Below are 14,573 nucleotides of genomic sequence, written 5' to 3' on the forward strand. Positions count from 1 at the left end.
AGGCACTACAGTGTATTGGACTGAAGAGAAGCTCCTCTTTTACTTAGTTTCCTACAATGAGTGGAACTAGATATGCCCCGTTTATGTAGGAAGCATAGTTCTTTTGTTCTGAGCTCGCTCACTGTAATGGCCTTGTAGGAAACACAGTAGAGTGCAAGAATGCCCGTTTCTCAAAAGCAGAGTGTTATTCTTGCATGGCACACTAGGGTTCAATTAAACTTCCTAAACGGAGTTGAATAACGTTTAGTTTCAAGTTCTACAAGCAAGGGTTCATTCAGTCTAAGAAAAGCACTCTTGTGCTATTCTGGCCAATCACAGTGCAAATAGCATTCGCATCTGTTCCCAGTCAGTACAGTGTATTGGACTGAAAAGAAACTCCTGTTTTACTCAGTTTTCAATTCTGACTTGAACTAGGTATGCCCCGTTTGGTAGGAAGCACAGTTCTTTTCTTCTGAGTTAGCTCACTGTACTGGCTCTATAGGAAACACAGTAGAGTAGAAGAATGCCCGTTACTCAAAAGCAGAGTGTTTTTCTTGCATGGCACACTGTGGTTCCATTAAAATTCCGAAATATAGTTGAATCACGTTCAGTGTCAAGTTCTAGCAGCAAGGGTTCATTCAGGCTATGAACAGCACTCTTGTGCATTCTGGCCATACACAGTACATATAGAATTTGCGTCTGTTCCCAGCCAGTACAGTGTATTGGACTGAAAAGAAACTCCTGTTTTACTCAGTTTCCAATGTAGAGTTGAACTAGATATGCCCCGTTTGGTAGGAAGCACAGTTCTTTTCTTCTGATCTAGCTCACTGTACTAGCTCTATAGGAAACACAGTACAGTAGAAGAATGCCTGTTACTCAAAAGCAGAGTGTTTTTCTTGCATGGCACACTAGGGTTCAAATAAACTTCCTAAACGGAATTGAATCACTTTCAGTTTCAAGTTCTAGCAGCAAGGGTTCATTCAGGCTAAGAACAGCACTCTTGTGCTATTCTGTCCATACACAGTGCATATAGCATTCTCGTCTGTTCCTAGCCAGTACAGTGTATTCGACTGAAGAGAAGCTCCTGTTTTACTCAGTTTCCTATACTGAGTTGAACTAGATATGCCCCGTTTGTGTAGGAAGCACAGTTCTTTATTTCTGAGCTAGCTCACTGTACTGGCCCTGTAGGAAACACAGTAGAGTAGAAGAATGCCCTTTTCTCAAAAGCAGAGTGTTTTCCTTGCATGCACACTAGGGTTCAATTAAACTTCCTAAACGGAGTTGAATCACATTCAGATACAAGTTTTAGCAGCAAGTGTTAATTCAGGGTAAGAACACCACTCTTGTGCTATTCTGGCCATACACAGTTCAAATAGCACTCGCGTCTGTTCCCAGCATATACAGTGTTTTAGCCTGAAGAGAAGCGCCTGTTTTACTTAGTTTCAAATACTGAGTTGACTAGATATGCCCCGTTTGTGTAGGAAACACATTTCTTTTCTTCCTAGCTAGCTCACTGTACTGGCCCTATAGGAAACACAGAAGAGTGCAAGAATGCCACTTTCTAAAAGGCAGAGTGTTTTCCTGGTATGGCACACTAGGGTTTAATTTAACTTCCTTAATGGAGTTGAATCACATTCAGCTTCAACTTCTAGCAGCAACTGTTAATTCAGGGTAAGAAACCACTCTTGTGTTATTCTGGCCATACACAGTACAAATAGCCTTTGTGTCTGTTCCCAGCAAGTACAGTGTATTGGAATGAAGAGAAACTTCAGTTTTACTTAGTTTCCAATACTGAGTTGAACTAGTTATGCCCCATTTGTGTAGGAAGCACAGATCTCTTCTTCCTAGCTAGCTCACTGTACTGGCCCTAAAGGAAACACAGGAGAGTGCAAGAATGCCACTTTCTAAAAGGCAGAGTGTTTTCCTGGTATGGCACACTAGGGTTTAATTTTACTTCCTAAATGGAGTTGAATCACACTCAGCTTCAACTTCTAGCAGCAACTGTTAATTCAGGGTAAGAAACCACTCTTGTGTTATTCTGGCCATACACAGTACAAATAGCCTTTGTGTCTATTCCCAGCAAGTACAGTGTATTGTTCTGAAGAGAAACTTCAGTTTTACTTAGTTTCCAATACTGAGTTGAACTAGTTATGCCCCATTTGTGTAGGAAGCACAGTTCTTTTGTTCTGAGCTAGCTCACTGTACTGGCCCTATAGGAAACACAGGAGAGTACAAGAATGCCTGTTTATCAAAGGCAGAGTGTTTTCATTGAAAGGCAAAATAGGGTTCAATTAAACTTCCTAAAAGGAGTTGAATCACGTTCGGTTTCAAGTTCTAGAAGCAAGGGTTCATTCAGGCTAAGAACACCACTCTTGTGCTAATCTGGCCATACATAGTTCAAATAGCATTCGCGTCTGTTCATAGCAAGTACATTGTATTGGACTGAAGAGAAGCTTCTGTTTTACTTAGTTTCCAATACTGAGTTGAACTAGATATGCCACATTTTTGTAGGAAGGACAGTTCTTTTGTACTGAGCTAGCTCACTGTACTGGCCCTAGAGGAAACACAGCAGAGTGCAAGAATGCCCCTTTCTCAAAACCAGAACATTTTCCTTGTATGGCACATTAGGGTTCAATTAAATTTCCTAAACTTAGTGGAATCAAGTTCAGTTTCAATTTCTAGTAGCAAGTGTTAATTCAGTATAAGAAAACCAATCTTGTGCTAATCTGGCAATACACAGTACAAATAGCATTCGTGTCTGTTCCCAGCGAGTACAGTGTATTGGACTGAAGAGAAGTACCAGTTTTACAAACTTTCCAATACTGAATTGAACTAGATATGTCCCGTTTTTGTAGGAAGCTCAGTTCTTTTGTTCTGAGCTAGCTCACTGTAGTGGCCCTATAGGAAACACATTAGAGTGCAAGAATGCCCGTTTCAAAAAGGCAGAGTGTGTTCCTTGTAAGGCAATCTAGAGTTTAATTAAACTTAGTAAAAGTAGTTGAATATATTTAGTTTCAACTTCTAGCAGCAAGTGTTAATTCAGTGTAAGAACAACACTCTTGTGCTAATCTGGACATTCACAGTACAATTAGCTTTTGCGACTGTTCCAGGCAAGTACAGTGTATTGAACTTAATAGAAGCACCTGTTTAACCTAGTTTCCAATACTGAGTTGAACTAGATATGCCTCGTTTGTGTAGGAAGCTCTTTTCTTTTTCTCTGAGCTAGCTCACTGTAGTGGCCCTATAAGAAACACAAGAGAGTGCAAGAATGCCCCTTTCTCAAAGGCAGAGTGTTTTCATTGTAAGGCAAACTAGGGTTCAATTAAACTTCCTAAAAGGTGTTGAATCATATTCAGTTTCAAGTTCTAGCAGCAAGTGTTAATTCAGGGTAAGAATACCACTCTTGTGCTACTCTGGCCATACACAGTGCAAATAGCATTTGTGTCTGTGCCCAGCAAGTACAGTGTATTGGACTGAAGAGAAGTTCCTGTTTTACTTAGTTTCCAATACTGAGTTGAACTAGATATGCCCTGTATGTGTAGGAAGCACAGTTCTTTTGTTCTGAGCTAGCTCACTGAACTGACCCTATAGGAAACACAGTAGAGTGCAAGAATGCCCATTTCTCAAAGTAGAGTGTTTTCCTGTATGACAAACTAGCGTTCAACTAAACTTCCTAAACAGAGTTGAATCACATTCAGTTTCAAGTTCTAGCCGCAAATGTTAATTCAGGTTAAGAACAACACTCTTGTGAACTCTGGCCATACACAGTACAAGTAGCATTTGCGTCTATTCCCAGCAAATACAGTGTATTGGACTGTAGAGAAGCTCTTTTTTTACTTTTTTTTACTGAGTTGAATTAGATATGCCCTGGTTATGTAGCAAGAACAGTTCTGAGCTAGCTCAATATATTACCCCTATAGGAAACACAAGAGAGTGCAAGAATGCCCGTTTCTCAAAGGCATAGTGTTTTCCTTGTATGGCACATTAGGGTTCAATTAAATTTCCTAAATGGAGTTGAATCAAGTTCAGTTTTAATTTCTAGCAGCAAGTGTTAATTCAGGGTAAGAACACCACTCTTGTGCTAATCTGGCCATACATATTCAAATAGCATTCTCGCATGTTCCTAGCAAGTACAGTGTATTGGACTTAAGAGAAGCTCCTGTTTTACTGACTTTCCAATACTGAGTTGAAGTAGATATGCCCCGTTTGTGTAGGGAGGAGAATTCTTTACTTCTGAGCTAGCTCACTGTACTGGCCCTAGAGGAATCACAGGAGAGTGCAAGAAGGCACGTTTCCCAAAAGCATAGTGGTTTCATGTATGGCACACTAGGGTTCAATTAAACTTCCTAAAGAGATTTGAATCACATTCAGTTTAAAGTTCCAGCAGCAAGTGTTAATTCAGGGTAAAAACATAACTTTTGTTCAATTCTAGGCATACACAGCGTTCAATTAAACTTCATAAAAGCAGTTGAATCACATTCAGTTCAAGTTCTAGCAGCAAGTGTTAAATCAGGGTAAGAACACCACTCTTGTCCTACTCTGGTCATACACAGTGTAAATAGCACTCACGTCTGTTCCTAGCCAGTACAGTGTATTGGCCTGAAGAGAAGCTCCTGTTTTACTTAGTTTCCAATACTGAGTTGACTAGATATGCCCCGTTTGTGTAGGAAGCACAGTTCTTTTTTTCTGAGCAAGCTCACTGTACTGGCTCTATAGGATACAGAGTAGAGTAGAAGAATGCCCGTTACTCAAAAGCAGAGTGTTTTTCTTGCATGGCACACTGGCGTTCAATTAAACTTCCTAAATGGAGTTGAATCACCTTCAGTTTCAAGTTATAGCAGCAAGGGTTCATTCAGACGAAGAACAGCACTCTTGTGCTATTCTGGCCATACACAGTGCAAATAGCATTCGCGTCTGTGCTCAGCCAGTACAGTGTATCGGACTGAAGAGAAGCTCCTGTTTTACTCAGTTTCCAAAATTGAGTCGAACTAGATATGTCCCGTTTGTGTAGGAAGCACAGTTCTTATGTTCTGAGCTAGCTCACTGTACTGGCCCTGTAGGAAACACAGTAGAGTAGAAGAATGCCCGTTTCTCAAAAGGAGAGTGTTTTTTGCATGGCACACTAGGGTTCAATTAAACTTCCTAATGGAGTTAAATCACGTTCATTTTCAACTTCTAGCAGCAAGTGTTTATTCAGGCTAAGAACAGCACTTTTGTGGTATTCTGGCCATACACAGTGCAAATGGCATTCGCGTCTGTTCCCAGCCACTACATTGTATTATACTGAAGAGAAGCTCCTCTTCTGAGCTAGGTCACTGTACTGGCCTTATAGGAAGCACAGTAGAGTGCAAGAATGCCCGTTTCTCAAAAGCAGAGTGTTTTTCTTGCATGGCACACTAGGGTTCAATTAAAATTCCTAAACCGAGTAGAATCACGTTCAGTGTCAAGTTCTAGCAGCAAGTGTTTATTCAGGCTAAGAACAGAACTCTTGTGCTCTTCTGGCCATACACAGTGCGTATAGAATTCACGTCTGTTCCCAGCCAGTACAGTGTATTGGACTGAAAAGAAACTCCTGTTTTACTCAGTTTCCAATGCTGAGTTGTACTAGATATGCCCCGTTTCTGTAGGAAGCACAGTTCTTTTGTTCTGAGCTAGCTCAATGTACTGGCCCTGTAGGAAACACAGTAGAGTAGAAGAATGCCCGTTTCTAAAAAGCAGAGTGTTTTTCTTGCATGCACACTAGGGTTCAATTAAACTTCTTAAACAGAGTTGATCACGTTCAGTTTTAAGTTCTAGCAGCAAGGGTTCATTCAGGATAAGAACAGCACTCTTGTGCTATTCTGTCCATACACAGTGCATATAGCATTCGCGTATTTTCCCAGCCAGTACAGTGTATTGGAAAGAAGAGAAGCTCCTCTTTTACTCAGTTTCTAATACTGAGTTGAACTAGATATGCCCCGTTTGTGTAGGAAGCATAGTTCTTTTGTTCTAAGCTAGCTCACTGTACTGGCCTTGTAGGAAACACAGTATAGTGCAAGAATGCCCGTTTCTCAAAAGCAGAGTGTTTTTCTTGCATGGCACACTAGGGTTCAATTAAACTTCCTAAACGGATTTGAATAACGTTTAGTTTCAAGTTCTACAAGCAAGGGTTCATTCAGTCTATGAAAAGCACTCTTGTGCTATTCTGGCCAATGACAGTGCAAAAAGCATTCGCATCTGTTCCCAGCCAGTACAGTGTATTGGACTGAAAGAAGCTCCTGTTTTACTCAGTTTTCAATACTGACTTGAACTAGGTATGCCCCGTTTGGTAAGAAGCACAGTTCTTTTCTTCTGAGTTAGCTCACTGTACTGGCTCTATAGGAAACACAGTAGAGTAGAAGAATGCCCGTTACTCAAAAGCAGAGTGTTTTTCTTGCAAGGCACACTGTGGTTCAATTAAAATTCCTAAATATATTTGAATCACGTTCAGTGTCAAGTTTTAGCAGCAAGGGTTCATTCAGGCTAAGAACAGCACTCTTGTGCTATTCTGGCCATACACAGTGCAAATAGAATTTGCGTCTGTTCCCAGACAGTACAGTGTATTGGCCTGAAAAGAAACTCCTGTTTTACTCAGTTTCCAATGCAGAGTTGAACTAGATATGCTCCCTTTGTGTAGGAAGCACAGTTCTTTTGTTCTGAGGTAGCTCACTGTACTGGCCCTGTAGGAAACACAGTAGAGTAGAAGAATGCCCGTTTCTCAAAAAGTGTTTTTTCTTGCATGGCACACTAGGGTTCAATTAAACTTCCTAAACTGAGTTGAATCACTTTCAGTTTCAAGTTCTAGCAGCAAGGGTTCATTCAGGCTAAGTACAGCACTCTTGTTCTATTCTGTCCATACACAGTGCATATAGCATTCGCGTATTTTCCCAGCCAGTACAGTGTATTGGAAAGAAGAGAAACTCCTCTTTTACTCAGTTTCCAATACTGAATTGAACTAGATATGCCCCGTTTGTGTAGGAAGCATAGTTCTTTTGTTCTGAGATAGCTCACTGTACTAGCCCTATAGGAAACACAGTAGAGTGCAAGAATGCCCGTTTCTCAAAAGCAGAGTGTTTTTCTTGCATGGCACACTAGAGTTCAATTAAACTTCCTAAATGGAGTTTAATCACCTTCACATTCAAGTTCTAGTAGCAAGGGTTCATTCAGGCTAAGAACAGCACTCTTGTGCTAATCCGGGCATACACAGTACAAATAGCATTCATGTCTGTTCCCAGCCAGTTCAGTGTATTGGACTGAAGAGAAGCTCCTGTTTTACTCAGTTTCCAATAGTTAGTTTAACTAGATATGCCCCTTTTGTGTAGGAAGCACATTTCTTTTGTTCTGAGGTAGCTCACTGTACTGGCCCTGTAGGAAACACAGTAGAGTAGAAGAATGCCCGTTTCTCAAAAAGTGTTTTTCTTGCATGGCACACTAGGGTTCAATTAAACTTCCTAAACGGAGTTGAATCACGTTCAGTTTCAAGTTCTAGCAGCAAGGGATCATTCAGGCTAAGAACAGCACTCTTGTGCTATTCTGTCCATACACAGTGCATATATCATTCGCATATTTTCCCAGCCAGTACAGTGTATTGGAAAGAAGAGAAACTCCTCTTTTACTCAGTTTCCAATACTGAATTGAACTAGATATGCCCCGTTTGTGTAGGAAGCATAGTTCTTTTGTTCGGAGCTAGCTCACTGTACTGGCCCTATAGGAAACACAGTAGAGTGCAAGAATGCCCGTTTCTCAAAAGCAGAGTGTTTTTCTTGCATGGCACACTAGGGTTCAATTAAACTTCCTAAACTGAGTTGAATCACGAAGTTTGAAGTTGAAGCAGCAAGTGTTTATACAGGCAAAGAACAACACTCTTGTGCTATTCTGGCCATACACAGTGCAAATAGCATTCGCGTCTGTTCCCAGCCAGTACTGTGTATTGGACTGAAGGGAAGCTCCTGTTTTACCCAGTTTCCAAAACTGAGTTGAACTAGATAACCCCATTTGTGTAGGAAGCACAGTTCTTTTGTTCTGAGCTAGCTCACTGTACTGGCCCTGTAGGAAACACAGTAGAGTAGAAGAATGCCCGTTTCTCAAAAGGAGAGTGTTTTTTGCATGGCACACTAGGGTTCAATTAACCTTCCTAAACGGAGTTAAATCATGTTCAGTTTCAAGTTCTAGCAGCAAGGGTTCTTTCAGGCGAAGAACACCACTCTTGTGCTATTCTGGCCATACACAGTGCATATAGCATTCGCGTATTTTCCCAGCCAGTACAGTATATTGGAAAGAAGAGAAACTCCTCCTTTACTCAGTTTTCAATACTGAATTGAACTAGATATGCCCCGTGTGTGTAGGAAGCATAGTTCTTTTGTTCTGAGCTAGCTCACTGTACTGGCCCTATAGGAAACACAGTAGAGTGCAGGAATGCCCGTTTCTCAAAAGCAGAGTGTTTTTCTTGCATGGCACACTAGGATTCAATTAAACTTCCTAAACTGAGTTGAATCACGTTCAGTTTCAAGTTCTAGCAGCAAGTTTTCATTCTGGCTAAGAACAGCACTCTTGTGCTATTCTGGCCAATTACAGTGAATATAGCATTTGCCTCTGTTCCCAGCCAGTACAGTGTATTGGACTGAAGAGAAGCTCCTGTTTTACTCAGTTCCCAATACTGAGTTGAACTAGATATGCCCCGTTTGAGTAGGAAGCACAGTTCTTTTGTTCTAATCAAGCTCACTGTACTGGCCCTATAAGAAACACAGTAGAGTGCAAGAATTCCCGTTTATCAAAAGCAGAGTGTTTTTCTTATATGGCACACTAAGGTTCAATTAAACCTCCTAAATGGAGTTGAATCTCCTTCAGTTTCAAGTTCTAGCAACAAGGGTTCTTTCAGCCTAAGAACAGCATTCTTGTGCTATTCTGGCCAATCATAGTGCAAATAGCATTCGCATCTGTTCCCAGTCAGTACAGAGTATTGGACTCAAAAGAAGCTCCTTTTTTACTCAGTTTCCAATACTGAGTTGAACTAGATATGCCCCGTTTGGTAGGAAGCACAGTTCTTTTGTTCTGAGCTAGCTTACTGTACTGGCTCTATAGGAAACACAGTAGAGTAGAAGAATGCCCGTTACTCAAAAGTAGAGTGTTTTTCTTGCATGGCACACTGGGGTTCAGTTAAACTTCCTAAATATAGTTGAATCACATTCAGTGTCAAGTTCTAGCAGCAAGTGTTCTTTCAGGCTAAGAACAGCACTCTTGTGCTAATCTGGGCATCCACAGTTCAAATAGCATTCGCGTCTGTTCCCAGCCAGTACAGTGTATTGGACTGAAGAGAAACTCCTGTTTTACTCAGTTTCCAATACTGAGTTGAACTAGATATGCTTCTTTTGTGTAGGGAGCACAGTTCTTTTGTTTTGAGACAGCTCACTGTACTGACCCTTTAGGAAACACAGTAGAGTAGAAGAATGCCCATTTCTAAAAAGCAGAGTGTTTTTCTTGCATGGCACACTAGTGTTCAATTAAACTTCCTAAACAGAGTTCAATCACATTCAGTTTCAAGTTCTAGCAGCAAGGGATTTCAGGCTAAGAACAGCACTCTTGTGCTATTCTGGCCCTACACAGTGCATATAATATAGCATACACGTCTGTTCCCAGCCAGTACAGTGTATTGGACTGAAGAGAAGCTCCTGTTTTACTCAGTTTCCAAAACTGAGTTGAACTAGATATGCCCCGTTTGTGTAGGAAGCACAGTTCTTTTGTTCTGAGCTAGCTCACTGTACTGGCCCTGTAGGAAACACAGTAGAGGAGAAGAATGCCCGTTTCTAAAAAGCAGAGTGTTTTTCTTGCATGGCACACTAGGGTTCAATTAAACTTCCTAAACGGAGTTGAATAACGTTTAGTTTCAAGTTCTACAAGCAAGGGTTCATTCAGTCTAAGAAAAGCACTCTTGTGCTATTCTGGCCCATCACAGTGCAAAAAGCATTCGCATCTGTTCCCAGTCAGTACAGTGTTTTGGACCGAAAAGAAGCTCCTGTTTTACTCAGTTTTCAATACTGACTTGAACTAGGTATGCCCCGTTTGGTAGGAATCACAGTTCTTTTCTTCTGAGTTAGCTCACTGTACTGGCTCTATACGAAACACAGTAGAGTAGAAGAATGCCCGTTACTCAAAAGCAGAGTGTTTTTCTTGCATGGCACACTGTGGTTCCATTAAAATTCCTAAATATACTTGAATCACGTCCAGTGTCAAGTTCTAGCAGCAAGGGTTCATTCAGGCTAAGAACAGCACTCTTGTGCTATTCTGGCCATACACAGTGCATATAGAATTTGCGTCTGTTCCCAGCCAGTACAGTGTATTGGACTGAAAAGAAACTCTTGTTTTACTCAGTTTCCAATGCAGAGTTGAACTAGATATGCCCCCTTTGTGTAGGAATCACATTTGTTTTGTTTGAGGTAGCTCACTGTACTGGCCCTGTAGGAAACACAGTAGAGTAGAAGAATGCCCGTTTCTCAAAAAGTGTTTTTCTTGCATGGCACACTAGGGTTCAATTAAATTTCCTAAACGGAGTTGAATCACATTCAGTTTCAAGTTCTAGCAGCAAGGGTTCATTCAGGCTAAGAACAGCACTCTTGTGCTTCTGTCCATACACAGTGCATATAGCATTCGCGTATTTTCCCAGCCAGTACAGTGTATTGGAAAGAAGAGAAACTCCTCTTTTACTCAGTTTCCAATACTGAATTGAACTAGATATGCCCCATTTGTGTAGGAAGCATAGTTCTTTTGTTCTGAGCTAGCTCACTGTACTGGCCCTATGGGAAACACAGTAGAGTGCAAGAATGCCCGTTTCTCAAAAGCAGAGTGTTTTTCTTGCATGGCACATTGAGTTCAATTAAACTTCCTAAACGGAGTTTAATCACCTTCACTTTCAAGTTCTAGCAACAAGGGTTCATTCAGGCTAAGAACAGCACTCTTGTGCTAATCTGGCCATACACAGTACAAATAGCATTCACGTCTGTTCCCAGCCAGTTCAGTGTATTGGACTGAAGAGAAGTTCCTGTTTTACTCAGTTTCCAATACTGAGTTGGAGTAGATATGCACCGTTTGTGTAGGAAGCACATTTCTTTTGTTCTGAGGTACCTCACTGTACTGGCCCTGTAGGAAACACAGTAGAGTAGAAGAATGCCCGTTTCTCAAAAAGTGTTTTTCTTGCATGGCACACTAGGGTTCAATTAAACTTCCTAAACGGAGTTGAATCACGTTCAGTTTCAAGTTCTTGCAGCAAGGGTTCATTCAGGCTAAGAACAGCACTCTTGTGCTATTCTGTCCATACACAGTACATATAGCATTCGCATATTTTCCCAGCCAGTACAGTGTATTGGAAAGAGGAGAAACTCCTCTTTTACTCAGTTTCCAATACTGAATTGAACTAGAAATGCCCCGTTTGTGTAGGAAGCATAGTTCTTTTGTTCTGAGCTAGCTCACTGTACTGGCCCTATAGGAAACATAGTAGAGTGCAAGAAGGCCCGTTTCTCAAAAGCAGAGTGATTTTCTTGCATGGCACACTAGAGTTCAATTAAACTTCCTAAACGGAGTTTAATCACCTTCACTTTCAAGTTCTAGCAGCAAGGGTTCATTCAGGCTAAGAACAGCACTCTTGTGCTAATCTGGGCATACACAGTGAAAATATCATTCACGTCTGTTCCCAGCCAGTTCAGTGTATTGGACTGATGAGAAGCTCCTGTTTTACTCAGTTTCCTGTACTGAGTTGAACTAGATATGCCCCGTTTGTGTAGGAAGCACAGTTCTTTAGTTCTGAGCTAGCTCACTGTACTGTCCCTGTAGGAAACACAGTAGAGTGCAAGAATGTCCGTTTCTCAAAAGCAGAGTGTTTTTCTGGCAAGGCACACTACGGTTCAATTAAACTTCCTAAACCGAGTTGAATCACGTTCAGTTTGATGTTGAAGCAGCAAGTGTTTACTCAGGCTAAGAACGGCACTCTTGTGCTATTCTGGCCATACACAGTGCAAATAGCATTCGCGTCTGTTCCCAGCCAGTTCAGTGTATTGGACAGAAGAGAAGCTCCTGTTTTACCCAGTTTCCAAAACTGAATTGAACTAATAAGCCCCATTTGTGTAGGAAGCACAGTTCTTTTGTTCTGAGCTAGCTCACTGTACTGGCCCTGTAGGAAACACAGCAGAGTAGAAGAATGCCCGTTTCTCAAAAGAAGAGTGTTTTTTCCATGGCACACTAGGGTTCAATTAAACTTCCTAAACAGAGATAAATCACGTTCAGTTTCAAGTTCTAGCAGCAAGGGTTCATTCAGGCTAAGAACAGCACTTTTGTGCTATTCTGGACATACACAGTGCAAATAGCATTCGCGTCAGTTCCCAGCCAGTACAGTTTATTAGACTGAAGAGAAGCTCCTCTTTTACTCAGTTTCCTATACTGAGTTGAACTAGATATCCCCCGTTTGTGTAGGAAGCACAGTTCTTTTGTTCTGAGATAGGTCACTGTACTTGCCTTATAGGAAACACAGTAGAGTGCAAGAATGCCCGTTTCTCAAACGCAGAGTGTTTTTCTTGCATGGCACACTGGGGTTCAATTAAACTTCCTAAACGGAGTTGAATCACCTTCACTTTCAAGTTCTAGAAGCAAGGGTTCATTCAGGCTAAGAACAGCACTCTTGTGCTAATCTGGGCATACACAGTTCAAATAGCATTCGCGTCTGTTCCCAGGCAGTACAGTGTATTGGACTGAAGAGAAGCTCCTGTTTTACTCAGTTTCCTATACTGAGTGGAACTAGATATGCCCCGTTTGTGTAGGAACCATAGTTCTTTTGTTCTGAGCTAGCTCACTGTACTGGCCCTGTAGGAAACACAGTAGAGTGCAAGAATGCCCGTTTCTCAAAAGCAGACTGTTTTTCTTGCATGGCACACTAGGGTTCAATTAAACTTCCAAAACCGAGTTGAATAACGTTTAGTTTCAAGTTCTACAAGCAAGGGTTCATTCAGTCTAAGAAAAGCACTCTTGTGCTATTCTGGCCAATCACATTGCAAATAGCATTCGCATCTGTTCCCAGTCAGTACAGTGTATTGGACTGAAAAGAAGCTCCTGTTTTACTCAGTTTCCAAAACTGAGTTGAACTAGATATGCCCCGTTTGGTAGGAAGCACAGTTCTTTTCTTCTGAGTTAGCTCACTGTACTGGTTCTATAGGAAACACAGTAGAGTAGAAGAATGCCCGTTACTCAAAAGCAGAGTGTTTTTCTTGCAAGGCACACTGTGGTTCCATTAAAATTCCTACATATAGTTGAATCACGTTCAGTGTCAAGTTCTAGCAGCAAGGGTTCATTCAGGCTAAGAACAGCACTCTTGTGCTATTCTGGCCATAAACAGTGCATATAGAATTTGCGTCTGTTCCCAGCCAGTACAGTGTATTGGACTGAAAAGAAACCCCTGTTTTACTCAGTTTCCAATGCAGAGTTGAACTAGATATGCGCCGTTTGTGTAGGAAGCACAGTTCTTTTGTTCTGAGCTAGCTCACTGTACTGGCCCTATAGGAAACACAGTAGAGTAGAAAAATGTCCGTTTCTCAAAAAGTGTTTTTCTTCCATGGCACACTAGGGTTCAATTAAACTTCCTAAAAGGAGTTGAATATTCTTCACTTTAAAGTTTTAGCAGCAAGGGTTCATTCAGGCTAAGAACAGCACTCTTGTGCTATTCTGGCCATACACACTGCAAATAGCATTCGCGTCTGTTCCCAGCCAGTTCAGTGTATTGGACTGAAGAGGAGCTCCTTTTTACTCAGTTTCCAATACTTAGTTGAACTAGACATGCCCCGTTTGTGTAGGAAAAACAGTTCTTTTGTTCTGAGCTAGCTCACTGTACTGGCCCTATATGCAACACAGTGGAGTGCAAAAATGCCCGTTTCTCAAAAGCAGAGTCTTTTTCTTGCATGGCACACTAGGGTTCAATTAAACTTCCTAATCGGAGTTGAATAACGTTTAGTTTCAAGTTCTACCAGCAAGGGTTCATTCAGTCTAAGAAAAGCACTCTGTGCTATTCTGCCCAATCAGAGTGCAAATAGCATTCGCATCTGTTCCCAGTCAGTACAGTGTATTGGACTGAAAAGAAGGTCCTGTTTTACTCAGTTTCCAATACTGAGGTGAACAAGATATGCCCCGTTTGGTAGGAAGCACAGTTCTTTTCTTCTGAGCTAGCTCACTGTACTGTCTCTATAGGAAACACAATAGAGTAGAAGAATGCCCGTTACTCAAAAGCAGAGTGTTTTTCTTGCAAGGCACACTGTGGTTCCATTAAACTTCCTAAATATAGTTGAATCACGTTCAGTGTCAAGTTCTAGCAGCAAGGGTTCATTCAGGCTAAGAACAGCACTCTTGTGCTATTCTGGCCATACACAGTGCATACAGCTTTCGCATATTTTCCCAGCCATACAGTGTATTGGAAAGAAGAGAAGCTCCTCTTTTACTCAGTTTCCAATACTGAGTTGAACTAGATATGCCCCGTTTGTGTGGGAAGCATAGTTCTTTTGTTCTGAGCTAGCTCACTGTACTGGCCCTATAGGAAACACAGTAGA

This window comes from Peromyscus maniculatus, chromosome 6 (genome assembly GCF_049852395.1).
Source record: "Peromyscus maniculatus bairdii isolate BWxNUB_F1_BW_parent chromosome 6, HU_Pman_BW_mat_3.1, whole genome shotgun sequence".
Taxonomy (NCBI): domain Eukaryota; kingdom Metazoa; phylum Chordata; class Mammalia; order Rodentia; family Cricetidae; genus Peromyscus; species Peromyscus maniculatus.